The 27,668-nt window shown below is 34.2% G+C and overlaps 2 long non-coding RNA genes across 4 annotated transcripts; both read right to left on the bottom strand.

The window, feature by feature from the left end:
* Positions 1 to 13,727: 13,727 nt before the first annotated feature.
* Positions 13,728 to 16,694, bottom strand: LOC141678336 (uncharacterized). Of its 2 annotated transcripts, none has more exons than XR_012557692.1 (5): positions 16,566 to 16,694; positions 16,321 to 16,447; positions 15,786 to 16,079; positions 14,627 to 14,806; positions 13,728 to 14,265 (listed from the first exon to the last, which is right to left on the bottom strand). It is a non-coding gene; the product is annotated as an uncharacterized LOC141678336 (long non-coding RNA). The 2 variants fall into 2 exon arrangements; XR_012557691.1 differs by having other exon boundaries at positions 16,542 to 16,688.
* A 9-nt stretch (positions 16,695 to 16,703) lies between these two features.
* LOC141678335 (uncharacterized) lies at positions 16,704 to 27,387 on the bottom strand. Of its 2 annotated transcripts, none has more exons than XR_012557689.1 (4): positions 27,319 to 27,387; positions 26,410 to 26,610; positions 26,106 to 26,213; positions 16,704 to 17,086 (listed from the first exon to the last, which is right to left on the bottom strand). It is a non-coding gene; the product is annotated as an uncharacterized LOC141678335 (long non-coding RNA). The 2 variants fall into 2 exon arrangements; XR_012557690.1 differs by lacking the exon at positions 16,704 to 17,086 and adding an exon at positions 20,534 to 21,895.
* Positions 27,388 to 27,668: the final 281 nt, after the last annotated feature.

The raw sequence follows: 27,668 nt of genomic DNA, 5'->3' as shown, positions 1-27,668 counted from the left end.
AAAGACTAACTATACTGCGTGGGCGATGAAAATGAGAGTTTTCATGCAAGCACATAACGTGTGGGAAGCAATTGACCCTAAAGACCCAAAGGCCAATGTGGACGACAAGGTAGACAAACGAGCTTTGGCCATGATTTATCAAGGTATTTCAGAAGATTTGCTGTTGACACTCGCAGAACGGAAAACCGCAAAAGAAGCATGGGAGGCGATTAAGACGGTTTCGTTGGGTGCTGAGAAGGTTAAGAAAGCTAAAGCTCAAACTCTTAAATCTGAGTTTGAGTCTTTAAATATGAAAGATTCTGAGAATTTAGATGATTTCTGCATGAAATTAAATGGTCTGGTAGCGAATATCAGGGCACTTGGAGAGACAATTGAAGAAGAGTACACAGCTTATTTAAAGAGACCAGCTGAAACGCAAACTCTTTCCACGAAGCCTACTGAAACGCAACAACCTTAATCTACTACTCCTACTACAACGCTTAGTTGATTTATTCAAACATAATAAAAACAGATAAACAGATGAAACATGTTTAGATAATATCCCCAACATGCTCCCCCTTAGTCTAAACATGTTTCAGATTTTTGACTCCAAGCAAATTCCTCATTTTCTCGAACTTGGCTGCAGACAGTGCTTTAGTTAATATATCAGCGCGTTGTTCATCCGTTTTAACATGCTTGATCACGATCAGCCCCTGCTCTACACAATCTCTTATGAAGTGATAACGCACATCAATGTGCTTACTTCTTCCATGAAGAGTATGTTGTAAAGAAATTGCTAAGGGCAGTGCCATCGAAATTTCTGCAAATTGCTTCAGCTATCGAACAATTTGGAGATCTCGAGAAAATGTCAGTTGAAGAGGTAATCGGTTCTCTAAAAGCACATGAGGAACGAATATCTGGTCAAGTGGATAGCAAGGAGGGACAACAACTCTTATTGACTGAGGAGGAATGGTCGAAACGTGAGAGTGACAGTGGAGGAAAGCTCTTGCTCACACATGAAGAATGGTTGAAAAAATCCAGTCGAAGCGGTCAGCAGTTTGGAAATGATCATAGAGAAAGGGACAATCAAGGTGGTCGTGGCAGGTTTGACAGGAGTAAAGTAAAGTGCTTTAATTGTGGTGGCTATGGACATTTCGCAGCTGAATGTAGAAAATCAAGGAGAAACAGATTGCAACGGGGTGAAGCAAATTTAACCCAGACACATGACGATGAACCTGCACTCTTGATGGTTAAATATGAGGAGAGTGTAGATGGAGTGATACTTCTATCTGAAGGTGCTGACTCAACCAGAACTGTGACAGAGGATACTTGGTATTTAGATAACGGAGCAAGCAATCACATGACCGGGAGACGTGAAAAATTTGAGAGTTTGGACAAGACAATGAAAGGCAGGGTGAAGTTTGGAGATGGATCTTTTGTTAATATTGAAGGAAAAGGCACAATCAGGATTGCCTGCAAGAATGGTGAAACTAGAGTCTTACATGGAGTATATTATATACCAACGTTGCAAAGTAATATTATAAGTCTGGGTCAACTCTCTGAAGAAGGAAACAGGGTGGTACTGAACGGGGACAGTTTGTATGTCTATGATAGCTGTGGAAGACTTCTTATGCACGTGAGACGTTCTGCAAATCGTCTCTACAAGATCCATATTGAAGATATTAAAGAAACGTGTTTGCTGACAAAAGGAGAAGAAAATACGTGGCTGTGGCATTCACGTCTCGGACATGTTAACTTCAAGGCGATGCAACTAATGTCAAACAATCATATGGTGCGTGGGCTGCCTTCACTCAATCAACCAAAAGAACTTTGCAGCGGGTGCCTCATGTCTAAACAATCACGTAAGCCATTCCCTGTTCATTCAAATTTTATTGCTAAAGGTGCATTAGAATTGATACATGGAGACCTTTGCGGACCTATCTCACCCCCTACCCCTGCTGGTAATCGTTTTTTCTTGTTATTAGTCGATGATTACTCTCGTATGATGTGGACATATATGCTTAAGTCTAAAACTGACGCACTGGCTTGTTTCAAGAAATTTAAAAATCTTGTTGAAAATGCAACAAAGGAGAAGATACAGGTGTTCCGTACTGATCGTGGAGGGGAATTTTGCTCTAAAGATTTTACGTCCTTTTGTGAAGAAGCGGGTATTTTGAGACACTATACCGCGCCCTACACACCACAACAAAATGGTGTTGTAGAGCGCCGTAATCGTACCGTTGTTGCCATGGCTCGAAGCTTGTTAAAAGAAAGAAAAGTGCCTGCAAAATTCTGGGGTGAAGCTGTCACACATGCAGTCTATATTTTGAATAAACTCCCCACACGAGCACTTTCAAATATTACTCCATATCAGGCCTGGTATGGGGAAAAACCATCTGTTGATTCTCTGAGGGTGTTTGGATGTCTCTCATACATGAAAGTGCCAGCTGTGTTTACAAAGAAACTTGATGATCGAAGTAAACTTTTGGTTCATTTTGGTCGTGAGCCAGGAACCAAGGCTTATCGGTTGTACGACCCAGATTCAGGGCGTATACACGTAAGCAGAGATGTTACATTCAACGAGGCAAAAGGATGGTTCTGGAATGAGTCAGAGGAATGTAACACTCAGACAGCAGGAGGGCAATTTACATTCGATGTTTTTACATCAGAGGCACAGGCCACACCAGACTCACCAGAAAATTCTGGGATTGAAAGTCCAGCATCTCCCATGACACCAGCTACTCAAAGTGTTTCTGCATCTTCATCATCGAATGTAGACACCACAGAAAGTACTATGTCTGGTATGTCAAGTGACACTGACAGCGAACCACGACGTTTTAGACGCCTTTCTGACATTTACAACACCACTGACATAGTGGAGTTAGAAGATGAGCTACTATTATCTGGTATTGATGAACCAGTGAACTTCGAACAAGCTGTTCAGGAGGAGGACTGGAAAGTGGCAATGGATACAGAAATTGCTACAATAGAGAAGAATCAGACATGGAAACTCACTGATCTTCCAAAGGGTCACAAGGCGATAGGCTTAAAATGGGTGTTTAAGCTGAAAAAAGACACAAATGGAAACGTAATCAAGCATAAAGCACGCTTGGTGGCTAAGGGTTATGTACAGAGACTTGGCATCGATTACGAGGAAGTTTTTGCCCCGGTAACAAGGCTGGAAACAGTTCGATTGCTCCTGGCTTTGGCAGCTAAGAATGCATGGGAGGTGCATCATCTCGATGTTAAGTCTGCATTCTTGAATGGAGTCCTACTTGAAGAAGTCTATGTGTCACAACCAAAAGGGTACGTGAAAAAAGGGCAAGAAGACAAGGTTTACAAACTGTTGAAAGCATTATATGGCTTACGCCAGGCACCTCGAGCGTGGTACTCTCAACTTAACAAGTGTTTAATGAATTTGGGCTTTGAAAAATGTCCTTATGAGCATGCTGTGTATACTCGAAAGGATGGCACTGATTCTTTGATTGTCGGAGTCTATGTTGATGATTTAATTATTACAGGTACTAGTACTTCACTCATTGTCAAATTCAAGGGGGAAATGAGTAGAGAATTTGACATGACTGATCTTGGACGGTTGTCATACTATTTGGGTTTGGAGGTTGATCAAGGACAGGGGTTTATTGAGATAAAGCAAACATCATATGCTAAAAAGGTGCTTCAAAGGGCAGGCCTGAGCGAATGTAAATCTGTCACTTATCCCATGGATTTCAAGCTGCAGATTGATGCCGACCAAACTGGTGAAGCAGTGAACTCAACTGATTACAAGAGTCTTGTAGGAGGCTTGCGCTATTTGGTCTATACTCGACCTGACATAGCTTATGCTGTTGGGATTGTTAGTCGCTATATGGAGAGGCCTACTATGCTGCATTTGAACGCTATCAAGAGGATATGTCGATATATCAAAGGAACTCTGCACTATGGTTTGGTGTACACAAAGGGACGAGGTAACTATATTTTATCTGGTTTTTCTGACAGTGACTTGGCTGGAAGTATGGAGGACAGAAGAAGTACAAGCGGCATGGCATTTTATCTTGATGAGAGCCTAATTTCTTGGGTTTCGCAGAAGCAGCGCTGCGTTGCCCTTTCTTCGTGCGAGGCTGAATTTATGGCAGCTACAACCGCTGCTTGTCAAGGAATATGGTTACAAAGAGTTCTCAGTCAGATTACAGGCATTAAATCAGGTCCCGTTGTCTTATACATTGACAATAAATCTGCCATTGATCTAGCAAGAAATCCGGTTTTCCATGGAAGAAGTAAGCACATTGATGTGCGTTATCACTTCATAAGAGATTGTGTAGAGCAGGGGCTGATCGTGATCAAGCATGTTAAAACGGATGAACAACGCGCTGATATATTAACTAAAGCACTGTCTGCAGCCAAGTTCGAGAAAATGAGGAATTTGCTTGGAGTCAAAAATCTGAAACATGTTTAGACTAAGGGGGAGCATGTTGGGGATATTATCTAAACATGTTTCATCTGTTTATCTGTTTTTATTATGTTTGAATAAATCAACTAAGCGTTGTAGTAGGAGTAGTAGATTAAGGTTGTTGCGTTTCAGTAGGCTTCGTGGAAAGAGTTTGCGTTTCAGCTGGTCTCTTTAAATAAGCTGTGTACTCTTCTTCATTATTAATCCCAATTGTAGTGTTTTATTCAGAGTATCATTTACTTGTTATCTCAGATTATTATTTAGTACTTACACCTCCATGATTTAGCCGATTGAGCCGGAGCTGGCTTTCATGTACGGTGGGATTGGAAGGGCTTTGGTGGAGTCGCTGGGTGGGTGTGACATTGTGAAATGGAGAGAGAGACAGAGAGGGGGAGATAGAAAGAAAGGAGAGAGAGAGGGGGGAGAGGGAGAGAGTAACAGTGTGTGTGCAGATAGCGAGAGAGATACACTGTAATGGGTGGTTTCTATCTTAATATTAGTTAGTTTAACATCAAGGTTATATAATGTATAAAAGACATAACTACTTCTTTAATTAATTTAAAAAGACATATAGTTTTCAATAATGAAACTATGTATAAATAAAAATTTGGAAACTTTTACACTATTTTTTTAGAAAGTATTTATTTCGATCAAAAGAATTTACACATGTAATGCATGTTGCTTTCATTCTTCCTTGTATAACTTTTAATAATATTTAAAAATGGGTAAATTAAAATATTTTAAATTTAATATTAATACAAAAGCCACCAAATTCGGTTGTTTTTGTTGTTTCCAATTTTTATAATGTTAGGAGGGAAATTTCCCCCCTATCTTTATTGAATTCGTTTAAATAAAAAGGCGGCCAACATTAAATGCCACCGATTAAAAGCGATATCCATGTATGTGTTAGCAGAGAATATGGGCTGTCAAATAAAGTATAATATGACAGCTGTCAAATGAAGTAGTTAATTACTAAAAGAGCTACATATACCTTCTTCCAAGTTTTTTGGTTTACATATCATTTGTAACTTTCAAGTTTGTTGCATTAATCTCATGGCACCTTCAAAATTTTAGTTGAGCATATTAAACTCTAAACCTTGAAGTTATCTCTTTTTTCCGTCGACCCCTTTCCGATAAAAACTACCAAGAATTAGCTTTTTCCTATTAAATTTACTAAAATTTTTTGTCTTTAACCTTCACAATTCTCCTATGAACATGAACTTGCTTAAGAGTCAATAATTTAAACAACTCCAAATTAATAACCATATCTAGTTTTGTTCTTAATGATGGCTCATTTTCATTTATTTGTAAGTTTATCTGTATATATGTGTGTGTAGTCACTCTTGCTCTGCAACTGAATGAATTATTTTGCAGTTATACGTGGCTGGTTAGTTCCAAGATGTTCAGGAGATGTAGCATTACTACAATTTGGGGTTAAGAAGGTGCTCACTGACTCTTCTTACCTTACCGAAATATAGGATCTTTTGTTCTTATGTTTGACCAGACTTTTAACAAGCAACACATGTATATATATAGTGTAAATTTGTTTAAGAGTTGATCTATCACACTAACCGGGTCTAACTCAATGAATTATCAAGTTTGTTCTCTCCCTTGTATATAAATAATTATTTTGTTTTGTATTTCTGATTTTTAACTTACCAATTACACATCTCTCAACTCCTTGACCAAGTACTTTCCTAGCTATAAAGTGTAGTAATAATTCTACTAGTATATGCTTTTTAAATCCTTATTACGTCAAAAATATTAAAAATTAAATCTAGGCTAAAAAATGATCTAAGGTCGAAATATTAGAGAGTAGATAATATGGAGAACTGGACTACCAGATGAAAAATGTTTAAGACAGATGTATGCAGGTAGGAGACTAGAAAATTTCTGTCCGTGGTAAACTAAAGCTTGGGTTAATTTTTATGATATTTTAATATTGAATTTCCTACACGTCTTCAACTTCTATGTCAACGTGCAGACAAAATTTTCAGAGATGAAGTTCCTCAGATTTTCAGGCAAAAGAAGACAAAGGAGTACTGCTTTAGTTTTGTCATCTATTTGTTTTACTTTTATTTCATCTTTAAAGCAAGCTAAATTTGTCTTTTATTTCAGAATTGGAATAAGAAGCCAAGACCTGGAAGATTCATTTGAGAAATTAATCAAGGCTTAGTACAGTACTTGATATTAATAAATTTTGTTGGATTTAGTCGGTTCTACTTAAGCTTTGTCATGTATTGTAAAATTCAAATGACTTTGTTAGGTGTATTATTAATGTTTTTGTACTTAAAATATTTGAATATTATTCCAATTATAGTGAAATAATATGAGTTCTTCCACTAGTTTTGATTGCTTTTTGTTTAGCATTGTATTGAATTTAAAAAATGGCTGGAAACTAAAAAGTCAAAATTTGTCTATTCTGGAAATACACACTTACGAAGGTTTTTCATCACATATTCCGTCGTAAGTTACTAATTTACGACGTATAGTTGCATCGTAAATTTATGATTTATTTTATCGAAGGTGGGTCTCACAATAAAACATACGACAATTCCTTCGTCGTAAGTAAAGAACATACGACATTACTTTTCGTCTTATGTTGATAACTTACGACGGAATATTCCGTCGTAAGTAGATTTATTATTTTATTTAGAATGTGGGTCCCTACTTTCTAACTTGCGACGCAATTTTATCTTGTGACCAAAAAACGAACTTACTACTCGAGCAAAAACGACGATTTTTTTCCGTCATAAATGGTTCAATTACGACGATTTCAGTTAAAAAAAACCGTCGTAAATGGCCAGATTTGTTGTAGTGATCACAAAATAATGCATAATCTTTAAGTTAAACAAAAAAAATGAAAAATATTTGACCAATACATGAAATCAAATTGAATGCGTAAATCACATATAGCACTCATTTCATCCTAAATCAAAATACATATAAACTCAAAATCTCTTTACACAGGTAGGCGCAAAAAAATGGAACTAAGGGCGGAGAGTGATGCTCAATAATGAGGAAAGAAGCCGTAAATTGAATCCAAAGACCAAAGCTCTAAATTACTACTTTTTAATTGAAGAGATAGAAGAGACCGAGAGAGCTATACAATAGAAAAACATCGAAGAGAATGAAAACTTATCCAATAATCAGTCAAACCTAATCAGAGAAAAAGAGAGAGGGAATTTAGATGAACTATGAGATTAAAATAAGGGGGATATTTCCTAGATTTAAATGTAAAGGGGGGAACCAAATTTTGTTAAGGGGGGAAACCAATGATTGGCCCAACGACCTAAACAAATTACCGGTTTCGTATTATTAAAAAAACAAATTTTTAAATGGTGGGTATTCATATAATATTTTTATCATTTTATCAACATTAAAATAAAAATTAGCTAAATTTTAAACTATTTTTATATTTTAATATTAGTTTTTTCTATTTCTATTATGCTAGATAAATTTAAAATATTTTATATAAAGTTTTTAATTTTTTTCTACAACTAAAATCAATAAATATTAACATCCGTATGGTTTTATTGTCGAAAAAATCATTTTCAAAAATTATCTTGTTTATCGAGAACAAATATCGTTTAAGAGAACAGTACTTTTACAACATTTTTCTATTCCTGACACTGGAAATGAATTGGAAATTTTTTAATACTATTTTAATATGACCAAAATTGATATATCCTATTATCAATACGGTTGGATCATCGAAAAAATTATTTAAAAGGATTATTTTAATCCGAAACGAATATCGATGTCGGTGCAGTGCTTTTATTAGATTCTTATATTTCTATCGTACAAGATGAATTTTAAATTTTTTATACTTTTTAGTGTGACTAAATTGAAATATCTTATCATTCTTACGGTTTTATTATCGAAAAAATTTATCTTCTAAATCAAGAACGAATCTCGTTGTCGGGTGTGATTCTTTTACTAGATTTTTCTATTCTTGACATGCAAGATGAATTTTAAAATTATTAATAATTTTTTATATGACTAAAATTGATATATCTTAACATCTGTACGTTTGGATAGTCGAAAAAATATTTTAAAAATTTATCTTGTAAATCGGGAACGGGTCTCGTTGTCGGGAGTGGTACTTTTACTAGATTTTACTATTCCTGAAATGCAAGATGAATTTAAATTTTTTTAATAATTCTTTTTTATGGCTAAAGTTGATATATATTAAGATCCGTATGGTTCGATCTTCGAAAAAATCTTTTTAAAATTTATCTTGTGAATCGGGAATGAATCTCTTGTCGGTAGTGGTACTTCTACTAGATTTTTCTATTCCAAACATGCAAGATGAACTTGAAATTTTTTAATAATTTTTTCATATGACTAAAATTAATATATCTTAACGTCCTTAGGGTTGGGTCAGAAAAAATCATTTTAAAAAGTTATCTTGTAAATTAGGTACAAATCTCATCGTCGGGAGTGGTTCTTTTACTAGATTTTTTATTCTTGACATGCAAGATCAATTTTTAAATTTTTAATAATTTGTTAATATGAATAAAATTGATATATCTTAACTTCCGTATGGTTGGATCATCGAAAAAATTATTTTAAAAAATTATCTTATAAATCAAGAACGAATCTCGTTGTAGGGAGTGTTATCTTACTAGATTTTCCAATTCTTAACATGCATGATGAATTTGAATTTTTCTAATAATTTTTTTATATGACTAAAATCGATATATATTGACATTAGTGTCGTTGGGTCATCAAAAAAATCATTTTAAAATTTATCTTGTAAATCGTGAACAAATCTCGTTGTTGAGAGTGGTACTTTTACAAGTTTTTTCTATTCCTCGTATGCAAGATGAATTATAAATTTTTTAATAATTTTTTCATATTACTGAAGTTTATATATTTTAACATCCGTACGGTTGGATCATTGAAAAAATTATTTTAATAATTTATCTTGTAAATCAGGAACGAATGTCGTTATTGGGAGTCGAAAAATTCACTAAACTCCATCTGGATTTAGGAATATTGGAATCTATAAAGTGAATGGTTCATATAAATATCTATAAATATATAAATGAGAATAATTAAGGATCATAAGCCATCTCGCGAAAATGATATTTTCTCGATTAAGTTATTAAGTTTCTCTAAAACTCACATTCATCAATAAAGAAATTTATTGATCGGGTTTAAAGAGAACTTAAATAGCCCATAACTTATAAATATATTGGGACAATTATATAGGTTAGTCCATTTATTTTCAAAATAACCCAAATGATTCAAAACGTACACCCCAAATCAGTTTAACCCAATAAAACCCTATCACGTAATCAGTTGATTTATAAAATGGATTAATCTGAGCCGTTGATTTACTAAAATATATAAACCCAATATTATTTCTACAATCTAGTCAAACACCTCAATTCTTAACCATATTTCTCTCTCTCTCGCCGCTCATCTCTCTTCTTTTCAAAACCCTAACGTTTTCAAATAAAAAATATAGCGACTGGGAATTTCGTGATATAATTAAATGAATAAAGTATAGTTTTGTGCTACAATTATGGTTTATGTGAATTTATGTGAATAAATAAATGGTCAAATAATTTTGTGGTTTAATTGTCATTTATGTATAATAGTAACGAGGAACGTAAAGTAACTCGTTCCAGTTTGACGAGTCAGTTAAAGGATTAAGCTGTGTCATCGGGTGGTAACTTGAATGGGACCCATATTAAAAGGGATTAAAGTGTTTAAGAGTGTTAATGTAAAATTTATTTGATGATCTTATGTATTTTCATGTTGATATGTGCATGTTCAAATTTGAGATCAGTGGAATTTTAAATGTTAATAAAAGGATTTATAAGGGTTTTTATCATCTTTAAACATTTTATAAAATTATTGAAATGTGATTAAGGTGTGAGATTGATTTTATTGTCTTTAAAATAGTCGAAGGGACTTTAAAAAAAAGTTGGATTTATGTTGATGTTTTGATGTTTTAAAATGATTTTATGGAATTTATTTTCATTATTTTGTATTTAATTGTAAAATCCATAACAAATAATCTATTCGCTCAAAAAAATATTTTAAAATATCGGAGGAGAGCTAATTTTATTCTCTTTATTTGAAAAATGAGATTGAGTATATTTTATAATTTTATAAGGATATTTTATATTTTGCTAAAGAGAGGTTTATACATTTTTAAAAGAAAAAAAAAACAAGATTCTAGAAATTGGAAAAGGACCATTTTACCCCTACCATTCCATTATATATACTCCCACCCCCTCCTCTTTTTCTTTCTTCTCCCCACCCGATTCTCTCTTCTCTTTTTTTTGTCTCTAACTCGCTTCTTCTCTCTCTCACAATATACTCTCTCTCTCTTAAATTTCTCTCCCATTTCTCTTTCAATTTTTATTCTAAACCCATATATACGTAAGATTTTGCTTCTTATTTGGTTGTGTACTTCGGTTTTAGTAAATTCAAGAAGGGTTTTGATTTTCTCATGGTTTTGATGATGATTTTGTGATTGCATGCTTGTTTTATTGTCAAAAATTGATTGAAGGTGGAGGTACAGTTGGAAACCCCGAAACGGGGCACCACCGTCGTTTTCCACCGTCAGTGGTAAGCCGATGGTGACGATGATCAACATGAGTCCGATAATATACACAAAATTTTGTTTTAAATTTTTTTCCTTGCTTGCATGTAAAGTTCTAGTATGAATATTTTATGTTTAGTTTCAGTTTTGGAAGAAAATGGTTAAATCATTCGTACGTGGATGAGATCGAGTTGGATTTGTGAGTATAGCCATGCATGTCGAATTCAATTGGTTGCATGTTTATTTATAAGTTATTTTGGATGTTAGTTGGCTTATTGTTTAATTTGGAAATGAAATTTGGATTTGAATGAATATGGATTGATATGTTGGTATTTAATTACCATAATGTTAAGATTCTTTGATTTTGAAATATGGATGTTATTCGGTTTTAAGAAAATTATGAAATAGGATATATGCATGTTAGTTCATTTGATCTTGATTGACAAATCGCATATCATTAAGTGGATATTTTAAGTGTTGACTTATTATTCTTGGTTGGTTCGAATTTTTTAACATTCGGTATGTTAAGTGTTTAAGTGTAATTGCGAGTAAGCGTAGATACGATTTGATAAGATTTAGTTGTCAAAAATCATGGGATTACGTGATTACTTGTTATATATGAAGTATTTGGATAATCGATGACTTAAGAGTATAAACGTATGTATTATTATACGCTACATGTGTTGCATGTGAATATAATTTAAGTGTTATCGCGATTTGGCGTAATCGTTAGACGGTCTGAGAAATGTCGAGATTTGATTAGGTTCCTAATTAGGGTTCTGTTTTGGATTGCAGATTCGGATAGCAGAGGCATTCAGGCTAGTAAAGAGAAGGATATCTTAGGTGGCAGTAGCTCGATAACCATAAAGCGGGAAAGCTATTTAAGGCAAGTAACTTGGCCTTCTATTAATATTTGGTTATAGAGTGGATGTTGTCAATGCCATGATACAGTAGTGATTCTTTATAGCACTTATGATAAACCTGTTATTGATTTTGAGAAACCCTAGTATTGTTCTTTATAATAACTTGTTATCAATCCCTGTTGATTCTTTATGGTAACCCTATTGATCCTAACATTCATTACCTTACTTTATTACTTTGTTATCTTTTTAACATGTGAACCTAAGAGAACCTTTATGAACTTCTTTATGTGATGTTTTGATTAACCTGGATTTTCGATAACCTGTATACGTTGTTATATATTGATCTTCAGAACTATTCTAATTCCGAACTAGTTTACCTTATTTATCTTTTGATCTAGTTCTTTAATATTGATCCCTGTTTACTTTTGATTCAATAATTTTTTTTGAATTCTTGAATTGAACTTAAGAATGATTCTTGACTTGAATGAGTCCAAATGATTTCATTTTCTTGGTAATGATAAAATGACCTCAGTATTTCATACTTCCAACACAAAGGTGTTCCAAACGAATTCCTGATGGATGGGATAGAGACGTAAAAGACTGGTGGGACTAGTCCGGTCATATAAGAGGCTAGCGGGGCTAGTCCAATATAAGGCTGAAATAATGCCATAGGTACCATAACGACCAGATGGAGGTCGGTACGGGCTGAACACCTGTATTACATTTAATAAGATGAATATTCCTATCAAGGGTTCTTTACTATTTTATAAAAGAGAACATTGTTATATTCTTTAAGTAGCCTGCTTCTTTTAATGGAAATAAAATGAAATGGCTTGTATCTTCGCTAAAGTTGTAATATTGTGAACCCTGTTATTTTACATTGATATTGATTCCCGAAGCTTGATTAGATGTTTCCTTTCAACTGAGAAACTCTTCGAAGTCCTTTTAATGATTTGTGACGAATATCAGATTTCTACCAATCCTGATCCTTGAATCATGAAAACCCGAAACCCTCTTCGTGACCATTACTTACCGAGTCATAGAAAGCTGCCACGTAATGTAGAATGCCTCATATATTGATATTGATAATACATTATAAAACTGTATATATTGTTACTTGCTGAGCTCATTTGCTAATTTTTTTGCTTTGATCTAACCATGACAGTTAATCAAGAAGATGGCCAGACTTAGGCGCACCGCTCGCAAGAGCGTTCCTGGAGCTACAAGAAAATTCAAATATAACAACAGAAATTCTATTAGCATGTCAGGGGAATCCGTTGGTAAAACAACCTGCCAATGGAATGACAACAGAAATGATCGGTTGGAGTTAACGTCATTGGGAAATCAGTGCTAACAGAATTACTTTTCCTTAGTAATTTCACAACGGAATAACAGCAGCCTAACAACAGAATTCTCGGTTTTTATCCAACAATAAACCAACTGATTTGGTAACGGAATATTTCATTGTTACCTTTAGTAACAGAATGATATCGAAATTTCCGTTGATAAATTTTGGTAATAGAATATTTTGTTGTTATCTTTAGTATTAGAATGGCATCCAAATTTTCGTTGGTAAATTTTGGTAACAGAGAATTTCATTGCTATCTTTGGTAATAGAATGCCATCAAAATTTCCCGCGTAGTAAAATTTAATGACTAATTGCTAACAGATTATCCATTGTAAATTTATTAACAATTTGCTAACTGCTTATCTATTTGGTGACTTGCTAACAGAATATTTGTTGTTAAATTTAATAACAATTTTTTTACCAACAGAATCCGAACAAAATTATTATTCTAATTTTATTTCCCTAAACCTGTCCATATTCAACAAAGTACATATTCAACAAAAGATAACAGAAGATAGTTGTGTTTCATTGATGACAAACGATCATCTTATGATACAAGATGAGCAAAATATAGCAGATGAGAATAATGTTCTCCAAAGTCTTACCATCTGCCCAAAAACTACACCATACCAAGATGTCAAATCCAAATGCAGAATTACCAAACCTAGTAGCTTTTAACTAGTATAAAATCATGCGTCCATATGATACGCAACATAAATAGTCTAGGTCAAAATGCATAGTGAATATACTAAATCAAATACTAATTGCCATCATCTTGACCATCTAAATCAGCAGGGGAATGAGGAAGTCAGACTGAACTAGCCTCGATAATCAGGGCTAACTGATTTTCCATCGCTTTCATCTGTTCGTTCATTTCTGTTAGCTGGTGCTTAAGCTGTTGGTTTTCTTCTTCAGTGGCAAAAGATGAAGGGTAATGAATAGTCTTCGGCTTGTAGAAGATGCTTTGTGATGAACCAAGCCCATACACCCTATTCTTCTTGTCAGGCCCTCCAACTGCTTTGAGAAATAGTGCATTTCTATCTACAGGCTCCCCAGATTTCTCTTTCTGCTCATAAAGTACTAAAACAGTTTCATGCATATAACAATATAAATGATCCTTGCATTAAATATACAAAGAGGTTATTCTTTTTTATAAGTCTGTCATTGTATTGACAATGGAAAAGTTACTATTAATTTTTCATAAAAATCTGACTACAAATTTTCCAACAGGATGCTAAAATCCTCTTATATTAGCTACAACCATTATATTATAACTTGGTTTAAAGCTGAGCTCCTGCCATCTTAATTCTCAACTGAATAATATTTATATATAAATGAGCATCGAAGGAAAATAGGAAAAAACCAAAAAATAAATGTGTTCACAATTCAATTTACGAAGAAGAGACAGATTTATCAAAAGCACTCACATATATTTGTTGACTTTTTTTATCTACCCATACAACCTCTAATTTCTCTCCATTCTCGCCATACTCGTCATCCATGCCATTATCTTCAATATCGCCATTTGGGATATTTTTCTTCACATGTCTAGTATGTGTCATGTAGAACAACACATCAGCCGTAGGTTCTCGCTTATGTTGTATCTTCTGCAAAAAATAATTAACAAAATTTAGAGCATAAAAAAATTCTACTTCAGCACAATAAAATACAGTTACTTGGCTTTAGCAGTGTGCATGAAGTGTAATTAATTAACTTAATTAATTTACAACACTAATTACATACAACAATACACATGTAACATGTCTAATGCAGGGTCTGATAAATGTAACGTGAAACTACGAAGAAAAACCAAAAAATGCAGGTACCGGATTGTGCGTGTGTGAGAGAGTGGTTATAGCCCTATTATTTAAAAACTTATAAAAAATTCTATCCCAGGAAGTATATTATACATAATTTTGCTTCTTCTTCGAAGATAAATTGCAGAATTGATAGTCAAATACATCATTAAGATCCAATAAGATCGTGTAGGCTCTCATTTATCATGCTTAAAATTTTTAACTCCCTGTGCAGAGAACACCCACGCGGATTCTAAACTCATAGTTGTATCCACTAACTAAGAACATATAATGTTATAACAATAGTTGTTCATGTTCTAGGTTGACTAGGTGCCCCTTACCCAGGTAGTCGTCAGGTATATAACAAAATAAAAAAACAATCAAGAACAACCCTTATAATTGAAACACTTAAATACCACAGAAAACCAAACGCGCTAACAGCTCCCCTAATTAAAGAATTTAGGCTCTCAATTAACTCGTCTATCTATAAACAAACCATAAAACAAAAATAAATCTGGTAACAACAATCCAAATATGGTCGAAAACAAATAAATTCACATATTTATGAGCTTAAGTTTTCCCAGGCAAGAACGCTTTCTAGACACCATTGATTTATATATGAAACAATACTTCATGGATAAGAGGTGGTTCTAGGTTGAGTGAATATTGTATTTTAACTTGAAAGAATATTTCCATTCAACATCCAAACCACATAAGCTTTTACCGGTCCTGCTTCTAGAATTTATAAAAAATTAATTGCAAAATTATGACCAAAAAAAAAAATCCTTACATAACGAGCTGCAAGAGTCCTATGAGAAGCGGACCCTCTAGTATGTGTCGAAGGGCGGCCATCAACCCCGCTACGACGATTTTTTTTCTGGATCACAGACTTTGTTTGAAATTTTGGTGTTTTCCAATATTCAACCAATTTTAAATAGACATTCTTGTGAATTCTTTTATCTTGTCTATTGTACTTTTCCTAATTAGAACGAGCAACCGAAACAAGCTTAGAATACTTCTTCTTCGCGCAATCTTTCCAGCCTTCATAAATAATTTTGTCCGACTGTCTCCACACAAAGTATTTCTGTTTAAAAAAAATTAGCAATTATCACTACTTGGACAACAGTAAAGATATGTAATAAAAATCATAAATACATTTATGTTTAAAAGTATTTTTGTTAAAAAAAATTATCAATTGTCATAACTAACTACTTGGACAGCAGTAAATATATGTATTAAAAATCAGGGTAGAATAACTGTCACTACCTTAGAATAGTTCATAACTCTTTTAGGATGATATAAAATATTAGAAGTGACAAAATTACCTTAAATTCTTCAAAATAAAAACTTTGAGTTTCTTTTGAAACTGACTTCCAATTGTATCCTTCAGGTTCTAGTCGCTCATACATGATTTTCTGAATCCTTGCAGATCAATTATTTGAAGGTTCCAATCTGGAGCATATATAAATTTGAGAAAAGGTAAATCACTAGATGATATTGTGTAACAAAAAATAATTCAATTTTTTTTAAAGAACTCGAAACTTACATTTTTTTAATTACTTGTACTCACATGCTTCCATCTATCTGTTTAAACCCAATATTCCAACATAGATTATCATTAGCAGAAGTAGAGGACACATTAAACGTGCTTGGATGTGATAGAGTCGGTGTCTATTCATCTGGTTCTGATGGAGCATCGCTTGAACATCGTGATTGGGGTTCAGGTGTGTGTTGGCGTGATTGAGCAGTGAGATGTAGTGATTCATTAAGTGTGCTTAACTTCGTAGGTGAGTGAATTCCTGACTCATATGGTACACGTATTCGCTGTTGACCTGGTCTCGATTGAGAATAAGCATGAAAGTGTTGTTGTCCGGATTTGGTGGGACCACACTGTCCTGATTTGGAGGGAACATGCTGTCCAGATTTGGAGGGAACCGGTTATCTAGATTTGGAGGGAGCACGCTGTTTTAATTGAGTGGGAACGCGCTGTCCAGATTCAGGTTGTGCAGGATTTTCGGAAAGAGGTGGTACGGCCTGAGTAGAATGGGACATTACATTTTCAGCACGGCTCCTAAACCTTCTCATTTGTGGCTGTAATAAAGAAGATAACATAATACTTAATAAAATTGATTAATGAAGAAATTGCAAAATATAAAAAACAATACATTGTTATACATCATGATGTTCAATTGAGAACAATAGCATTTCATTACACCAATAGCATAGTAACTCTTCTGCTGAATCTACCAGGTATCTGATGTATAATCAATGGCTAATTAATCAACAAACATGCGACTATATAATTAAATATTTACCTCATAACAACTCACACCAAACCTTGTAAGAGACACTGCTTTAGATTAGGCTAAAGTGTGATAGACCTAAATGAGACTAAAATTAAACACCTATACTCCAGACGTGGAGGGAAGGGTAAAATGGTCCAAGGCACAAACTCTGAAGGGTAAGATGGTCTTTACAGGAGAAAAGCCAGAGCAACACAAATAGGGAAAAAGAGGGAGGAAAGAGAATGGATGAATTAGGGTTGTCTTTCACAAATTAGGAGAGTCTGGCCTCTGGAAAGCCAGTGTAACTATCTTCTGTTATGCAAGTATTGTGGATTATTGTTGGAAATATTGCTGAGTTCTAATTTTGAGTTCTTATTTCTATTGTCCTGTAATTGTGGTTCAGTTGTATTAGTAATTTCATTACATAAAGTTTAAATTAATATAGATTAAGCAGTTGGAACATATAATAAGTCACCAGCGGGGTTAATCCAATTAATTTAGAACAAGCTATAGATCTGGCTATCCGAGTTGAGGAGAAAAACAAGGTGACAACGGGGAGGAAACAACTTTTAAGTTCAGTCAAAACAGGGGCATCACTAGGGTATAGTTGTGGAAGTGTGGCTGGTTCGACTTACTCAAGTGGGACACTAAATAGTCCATTTATTTTGCGAAATTGGGGCTCTGCAGCCTCGGAGTCTCAACGTTATGTGTATTCACCCAGATCCTCAAATCAAAATGTGACACCTAAGTCTGCTCCTGAATTTCGAAGGCTGATAGAGAAGGAGCTATAAGAGAAAAAAGCTAAGGGTATTTGTTTCCGTGGCGATGATAAGTGGATAATGGGTCATTGGTGTAAACGAAAGGAATTGAGGGTTATTCTTATTGATGAGGAAGAAGATGAGGGAACATATGGGGGAAGTCTTGAACCGCCAATGTCACGAACGGAGGAACTAATTACAGAGGTATCACTTAATTCTGTAGTGGGTATATCTAATCCTAAAACTATGAAACTTCGAGGAATCGATGATAAGGAGGTTATTGTCATGATTGACCCCGGAGGGACGCATTATTTTATTTCCTTGTCTATGGTGCAAACTTTGGGATTGCCAATTAATATGTTAGGAGGGTTTGGGGTATCATTAGGGAATGGAAAAATGATTAAAGGAAGTGGTGTGTGCAAAAATGTGAATCTGCATTTAGATTGGAAATTAGTGGTTTGTGATAATTTTTTGCCGTTAGAGTTGGGTTCGTCGGATGTCATTCTGGGAATACAATGGCTTCAAACGTTGGGTCCAGTCACCACAAACTGGAAAATATAGGTTATGCAATTTGAATTGAGGGGAAGTTCGAATATATTGAGGGGTGACCCATATCTCATCAGGTCTAAGGTGTTATTGAAATCAATGTTACGGAGCTTGAGGAAGGAAGGGCAAGGATATTGGGTGGAATGTAATCGGATGGATCTTAGTGTAATCAAACAGGTGAACCCCCAACTGATTCCAAAATTTTTTTGTCTACTGTTACAAAATACAAGAGAGTATTTAGTGAGCCACAAGGGATGCCTCCATCTCGAGGGCATGGGCATGTTATCAATCTCAAAACCGGTAGTGATTCAATAGGAGTCAGACCGTATAGATACCCGCAGAGCCAAAAGGATGAAATAGAGTGTCTTATTAAGGAAATGTTAATGACGGGAATCATTCAGCCTTCCAAGAGTGCTTTCTCTAGCCCTGTTTTATTGGTGAAAAAAAAAGATGGCTCGTGGTGCTTTTGCGTTGATTATTACGCTCTAAATAACGAAACAATAACGGATAAGTATCCAATACTAGTTATTGACGAACTGATTGATGAGTTACATGGGGAAAAATTTTCACGAAGTTTGACTTGAAGGCGGGTTACCACCAGATTTTATTAAAGGCAGAAGATGTTCACAAAACGGCATTTAGGACTCATGACGGGCGCTACGAATTTCTCGTTATGCCGTTTGGCCTAATGAATGCCCCGACGACCTTCCAATCATTAATGAATGATGTTTTTAGTCCGTTCTTACGAAAGTTTGTGTTGTGTTCTTGACGACATCATGGTGTATAGCAAAAGGAGCAAAATCGTGTGACACACTTACAACAGGTTTTGGATGTTCTAGAAAAGCAGCAATTATATGCAAATATGAAGAAGTGTACATTTGGCCAACCCATGATCTCTTATCTCGGTCATATTATCTCTAATGAAGGAGTAGCGATGGATATAGACAAAGTAAAGGCATTGCTTGATTAGCCACAACCTTCTAACTTAAGAGAATTAAGGGGATTTCTCGGGCTTACCGGTTACTACCGAAAATTTGTTGCAAATTATGCACAAATTGCTCAACCCTTAACATGTCAGTTGAGAAAGGATAATTTTGGTTGGTCGGACGAAGCAACGGTGGCATTTGAAAATTGAAAGGCAGCCATGGTCAATCCTCTGTTTCTAGCTCTTCCGGACTTTCAACAAGAATTTGTGGTAAAAGCTGATGCTTCAGGATATGGGCTGGGTGCAGTACTAATGCAAGGAAGTCCCCAGTGGCCTATTTTAGTAAATTATTGGGGGTTCAGGCTCGACAAAAATCAGTGTACGAAAAAGAGCTTATGGCCATTTGTTTATCAATTGTGAAATGGAAACATTATCTTCTTGGAAGACATTTTGTATTAAGAACAGATCGGCACAGTAAAAAATATCTATTGCAGGAGAGAGAAATAAATCCTGAGTATCAAAAATGGGTACGAAAGTTGTTTGGAATTAATTTTGAAGTACAGTTCAAACCTGGGGTGGCAAACCGTGTGGCCGATGCATTGTCAAGGAAGCAAGGAGGTATAGTGGAGTTTGGGGCTTTATTGTCTATTAATCAAGTAGATGGGGACGAGTTGGAGAGGGAGGTTGCTAATGATTTGGAACTGCAACAAATTAAATCCAGTCCGGGGGAACAAACAGGAGGTAATGCAGGGTTCAAAATGCAGGGTGATAAATTGTTTTATAAAGTCAGGAGAGTTATTCCCAGGAACTCAGTTTTTATATCGATTTTATTATATCAGTACCATGATTCATTAGTAGGGGGACATGCTGGGGAATTAAAGACATACCTACTGTTAGCCTCACTCTGGTTTTGGGCGGGGATGCGAAAGAGTGTCAACGAATATGTACAGCTGTGTACCACGTGCCAACAACAATATTCACAGAAGTCACCAGCGGGGTTACTCCAACCGCTTCCCATTCTATTTTGGTAGTAGTAGACATGATGTCAAAATATGCGCATTTTATAGGTTTGCGTCACCCATACAAAATAGCTTCTGTGGCTGATGTATTTATTCGAGAAGTGGTGCGCTTACACGGGTTTCAAGAGTCCATCATTTCTGATCGTGATAAAATATTTATGAGCCTTTTCTGGCAGGAGCTATTTCGTTTACAAGGGACATAACTAAAGAGGAGTACATCCTACCATCCACAAACGGATTGTGACGCCCTGCAAACCCGGGGTTTAGATTAGAGGGTCACTAGTCAATAAACCAAAATAAAATAATCACATCGGAATAATATAATAAATATGACCCCTTGCATGCAACTGGATCGATCACAGGTTATAGTATGGAACAGGCACTAATATAAACCAACTGTTATTACAACCCATAAGTCTAATTAGTTTTACAATTTATTCAAAATTTATTACAGACCTCTAGACTAGTTAAGCGTCCCAAACTGTCTATCTGGAAAACACACCAAACTATCTACAAGCACACAACCTTTGGTCAGACCTGGAACTTACGCATGCCCTGGCCTAGCTGAAAGAATCAAGATATTAAACAAGTATGAGCGAAAGAAATGCTCAGCAAGCAGTAAATAGCTTATGCTTTTGAACAACAACAACAATATATCTGATGAATAAAACCGAACCACAATACCTGAACAAGGTCAAAACTGATATATATTTGATAATAAACAACATTTGCAATATATTTTGTTTTGGGATTGGAATCCTCGAACGACGGTGTGTTGCCGTCGGTGATCAATCGCGGAGCAACACCGGTATGCCAAAGCATATCCAACTAAACAAAAGGTACCCAAGGCACATATCGGCCTAGCAATGTGTTATAGTCTGTATAACACATAGCTCACGCTGGACCGCCGCCACGGCTTCTTACGCAACCATCCAACCCATAAAAACAGTTTTTCGTCAAAGGAGTCGAATCAAATGACATCCTTAACCACATAACTCCCTATTTCTCACGGTCCGGTGTTATCACAACAACCAATGGTGAAATAACCAGAACAATTAGTTATTCGCTAATCTCAATTCAAAGCATCACTGTATAGAGTAATTTATAGCGAAATATAAAAATATTTAACTATTCCGAATATAGAATTGTAGAGTAATTGAAAGAATAAATTCAGAGTCAATACCACTTGAATGATAAGTGAAAATATAAATATTTGCATAATAAGATTCAAAATAAACGTTACTTGTATGATAAGTGAAGTTAGGGTACTTGCCTGGTATGCTCGATAATCTCTTACTATATGTATGCCTATAGCTGCTGGCTATTATCTCCGTTTAACACTTGACCGCACTCCTTGCTACTCGATTCTATAAATAAAAGGACTAACTTAATTGACAAAACCAAACTCCATCGACGTAACTATATGTCTTGACATCTACCCGATCGTTTATAAGTAAGCATGGCATTTTAAACTGTAAACAGATAGCATGCATATCATATAGCACGTAATCATGGTATTCGCATAACACGTAATCACATACTTCATGTAACACATAAGTCAGATCATTAAAAGATATGTCTCAGTGCGTTCAGAATGAAAATCAGGTCAATAATAATATTTACCGATCATATACCAACTCACACGGATATACAAATCAAATGTCATTGCAATACAAAAGAAATTAGGACTTAAAATTATTTTTATTGAAAGTGCAATATTTTTCTGAGTCTATAAGCGTTCGTTTCGTATTAATTGATAATAAGAAATAAATGGGAATAAATCAATTAATAATAATATTAATTGATTTTTAAATACCAAAATATAATATTTAAAATCTTAAAAATAATTTTTAGAAATTATTTGAATTAATTATAAATAATTTACATTTATTTAACTATTTATAAATAAAATTAATTGATTAATTGATTTTTATTCAATTAATTAAATTCATAAATAATCAATTAAAATAAATTATAATTAATTAAATCAATTTGTATTTTTGAAAATAATTAAATAAAATAATTTTAGGAATTTAAAATAATTTTTTTAGAATTAAAAATAATAAGTAAATGATTTTTTTAAATATAAACTAAATGATTTTTGGAAATAAGAAAGTAATTTTTAAAATAAATTATAAAAAGTAAATACAGAAACGGATTACAGAAATGGGAATGGATTCTCAGGGATCAAAATGGGGATTTTGCAAGCAACCCGTTCGGGTTTTTGAAGGAGGTCCCGGGTCAGGCTTGAACGCCGCCCGGATTCTGGGAATAACCCAGTTTCTGGCGGGTTCGCCGGACTCTGGTGAACCTACGAAGGACACAAACGGGGCTCAAAACACAGTCCTCGTTTCACTTTTTCGATCCCAACAACAACATAGGCAGCCTATAATTCTGTTCCAGCCATCAACAACAACTAAACTTTCGCCGATTAATTTCTCTGCCAAAAAAACTAATGTTTTCCGATGAGTTCATCGGAAAACTTCGATTTTACTCGTTTCTTACCCAAATTCGACAAACAATATCTCAAGTCAAAGTTGAGAATCATACAAATGCAGTCATATGTTCAAAATCAACAACAAAACACGAATCAATCCCCACAATCGAAATATAAAAACTGAAAACTCAAAAACTCGGGTTTGACAATCCGGGACTAAAACGCTGAAACCAAATACAAAAATCGATCCTAAACATCATTCTAAAGTTGCCTGTAACATCAAAATCAACCCAGAATCATCCAAAAACAAAAATCGATTTTCAAGAATAAAAATATAAAAATCGACTTTTCGATTTACTGTACCTCAGATCAAGATGTTGATACCAAAAGAAAGCTCTCATCGAGAGGAAGATTTTGATTACTAGAACGTCTATTTGGTTTCCAGAATCGATCAAAAATCACGATTGAAGTTGAGGAAGAAAATATTCACCCCCAAAAATGTTTTTGGTTCTTATCAATTTTCTGAATTTTTAATAAAATAAAAATAAATAAATAAAACAGTCCAGCTATTTATATTAAATCTGAAATTATATCCCCAAAATAAATTAAGGGTGTATTTATCCCTAAATTTAAATAAATAGACCCCAAAATAATAATTACGGGAATATTTTTAAAAATGATAAAATACAAAATTAATGTCAAAATTCCCCGAAATTTTTGAATAATTAAAAAAAATACAAAAGTAATGGGTATTTGAAATACGAATAATTTTATAAAAATAAAAACACGGATTTTGTGGGGTTTGTCGTTCCGGTGGGGTCCCGGTTCGTTGATTTTTTGAAAAACGGAAACGATCCCTAAATTACCAGAAAATACCGAAAACACCTAAAATACATTCAAACGCGCATAAATTGAAATAAAACAAGTGCCTTAATAAAGACGCTAATAAACACGCATTTCGATTGCAGATAAATTCATATAATTGTAGTTTAAACATATATTAATCAATCGAAAATTTTTATGGCCCGCACGATAATACACATAACAACTATAACATCTAATATCATGACAATAATTACTCTAAATTTATAAAACACGTAATATTTATTTATTTCACACATATATTATTCACATAATTTTTCCCGGATATTACACGGATGGTCAGTCAGAAATTGTTAATAAAAGCCTTGAAACGTACTTAAGGTGTTTTATTGCCGGAAAGACCAAGACGTGGGCACATTGGTTGCATTGGGCGGAGTTCTCGTATAATAAGTCGCCACCCCTATCTATAAAGAGGAGTCCTTTCAGTGTGTTATATGGACGTGAACCTCCCCACTTGCTGAAATTTGGACAAGGGCAAACACCTGTTGGTAGTCTCCACGAATGGTTACAAGAAAGAGATGGAATCCTTGATGAGTTACGTTTTAATCTACTGATAAAACGTAAGAAGCGAACAGAGATGAATCTTGAATTAGGAAGCTCGGTCTACCTCAAATTGCAACCCTACTGACAAAAGTCATTAGCCAAAAGACCAAATGAAAAACTGGCTGCAAGGTTTTATGGCCCATTTGAGATCATCCAGAAGGTAGCAAAAGTGGCATACAAAGTAGCTTTACCGTCGTCAAGAAAACTCCACCCAGTATTTCATCTGTATCACAGCTCAAAAGACATAAATATGTATACTCCAGACGTGGAGGGAAGGGTAAAAGGGTCCAAGGCACAAACTCTGAAGGGTAAGATGGTCTTTACAGGAGAAAAGCCAGAGCAACACAAATAGGGCAAAAGAGGGAGGAAAGAGTATGGATGAATTAGGGTTGTCTTTCACAAATTAGGAGAGACTGGCCTCTCGAAAGCGAGTGTAATTATCTTCTGTTAGCAAGTATTGTGGATTATTGTTGGAAATATTGCTGAGTTCTATGTTTGAGTACTTATTTCTATTGTCCTGTAATTGTGGTTCAGTTGTGTTAGTAATTTCATTACATAAAGTTTAAATTAATATAGATTAAGCAGTTGGAACATATTGTCAGAGCTAGAAATGGTTAACAATCCATCAAATTGGATTGAAGCAGACAAATCGCAGCCCAAATACATTATGGCCTTAAAAAACTAGTTTGTTGGGATAAAATTCAGAAGTTCAGTATAGACCGATATGCCACAAAATACATATAATATGTAATGGGAAGCCAAGAGCTTCAAAAATTTTATATAAAAAAGAACTTGCGCGACAAGGTAGCATTAGCAAGTAAACATCCATGTTATGTCAGCTAATCTGCAACGTACACTTGTATGACAGAACACCCAGTTTACTGTTTCTGTAAGAAAAAAATTGCCTGCACAGTAGTTGAAACTAGATATGTGAAACTAGTTTATCAGCAGGGCCTTTTTAGAAGACTAAAGTTGCGATGACCCTTGGCCCATGTACTATAGCAGATTGAGACAACTACTATACTTAATAGGTAACAAAAACAGTTGACATTCAAGAGGTAATATTTGACAATTTATCTTAAATTCTAGGATTCTATACTTAATTATAACATGTTTATTTTATTCTAACTTTGTGTATCTACTCATATTTAAACTCACATAAGAGTAACAAAGTAACCTTCTAATTTATGGTAACCAGACATATATTACAAGTAAACTTCTTCAATATAACAAAATATATTAAAATCCCTCCACCCATTTTTAGTTATCACATTTGTAAAAAAAAATTATAAAAAACACACATATTAAGAAAAATTAGATTTCATAAGTTGTTTTGATGCATATTTATTAAAAGTATATTTATTAAATTTTTTATCACAAAAGATATCAGTTGATATATACAGACACACATTCAAATTCATGAAATTAGGGGTTAAAATAAGCAAATGAACATGTATAAGCACCAATAATTATGTGACACAAAACTGCAAATCGTGACTTAGTTGTACAGACGTGACTATTAGAAGCTATTACGGCCTGACCAGAATGAATAATTACATTTTCAGCAGGGCTCCTAAACCTCCTCATTTGTGGATGTAATAAAGAAGATAACAAAATACTTAATAAAATTTATTATGACAAATATTGCATAATATAAAAAACAAAACACTCTTAAGGGGCCTATAGACAAAAGTGTAATCCAGATGGCGACTTACTTGGAAGGTGTCATCGGCTTTGTCAACTGTTGTCCTAGAGACATGACTATTAGGAACATCCTTCTTGCCAATATTTGCACTTTGACTGCATTTCTTTTTATTCAAAATCTGCAATATTGCAAAAACATCAATGCACCGTACAGAACCTCTCACGCAGTTTGCAATGTAATTTAAACTCTAATACAAAGTATGCAATTCATAAAAGCATATAGTATGAAGCAGTGGTAATTCAAAGATACTAAATAAAAAGTAAAAGAAAAAATTGCTAACAACAAAACTTTACTAAAATTATCTTTACACGTACAAGTTGTGGTGACTATTAGGAGCAAAACAATCCTCCTTGCCAATGATTGCACCCAGCTGTGTTTTTTTTACTCACGAGAGCAAAAGCATCCTGACCATCACTTGGTTCTCCATTGCGTTTCTTAGGACTCGCAAACTTAGCAAAGCCAACATCCTTATTAACAATACCCTCATTAGGACTTCGATCATAAGTCATAGGCTGCTGCAAATAGAGTAAATAAAAAAACATATAAACACAGTACATATAAACAAACACAGAGAAAGTAAACATGTTCGATTAGCCAATTTATAGGCACAGAGAAACACGTGCTCTCTCACACGCACTCCCGAACAATATATTCATCTAGTGTGTTTTTTATCTTTTCGAGTGGGGACTCACGAGTGGAGTGAATAATATATCCCGGGCTCTTATAGCAAAAAATGTGCACCCTTGAATTGTTTCACCTTTGGGTAGAGACTACACAAGACTACTAGTCTCTTTACTTATGGGACTTTAAGTTCATACTTAAACCAAATTATAATCTTGTTGCGAGTAAGTTTCTATCATAGGCACAAATTAAATAGGTTAAATAATAAGATGAATTAAACTTATAACAGAGAAACAATGAATTAAACTTACACCAGTTGAGATGAATTATACAAATAACAGAGAAACAGAAGCAAGCAACGAAACTATAAGAAATTAATTGAAACTAAAAGAAACATAAGCTTAATCGATGAGAATAACAACAACAAACAATTAATAGCAACTGAGTCAATTGAGTCAATAAATTTTTATTTTAGACACTTTCAATCAATTACACACACATATATATACTTATACACATAGTAACAAAATATAAGAAAGAGAAATGAAATCCCATGAATTGAATACACACACATGAAAAGGAAATGAATATAAGATAGATACATCTATAAGGGATGCCAATTTTTTCATCTTCATTTGAGCTTGATAAAAAACTCTAATTTCTTGTTGCTGAAGATAAAAACCCTCGTTGCTGTCTAAAAACCCCAACCCAACAAATTATGTCTTGTATTTATATTTTTCATAATTATTATTTAAATTATAATATTAGATAACTTGTTACCTATATAAGGGTTGAGTTCTATGGAGTCCACCTTTTTATCGGAGTCCTCGGAGTCCATCTACGTTCTGCAAATAAAATATATTGTAAAACGTGTTATTTTGCAAAACATGTTACACAAATAGCATAACTTCAACAAAATCATGCAAATCTCATATATTTACGGTACAATATG

Source organism: Apium graveolens, chromosome 8, assembly GCF_009905375.1.
Source record: "Apium graveolens cultivar Ventura chromosome 8, ASM990537v1, whole genome shotgun sequence".
NCBI lineage: Eukaryota > Viridiplantae > Streptophyta > Magnoliopsida > Apiales > Apiaceae > Apium > Apium graveolens.
The sequence above is the reverse complement of the archived record's forward strand: the minus strand, read 5'-3'. Positions and strand labels throughout refer to the sequence as shown.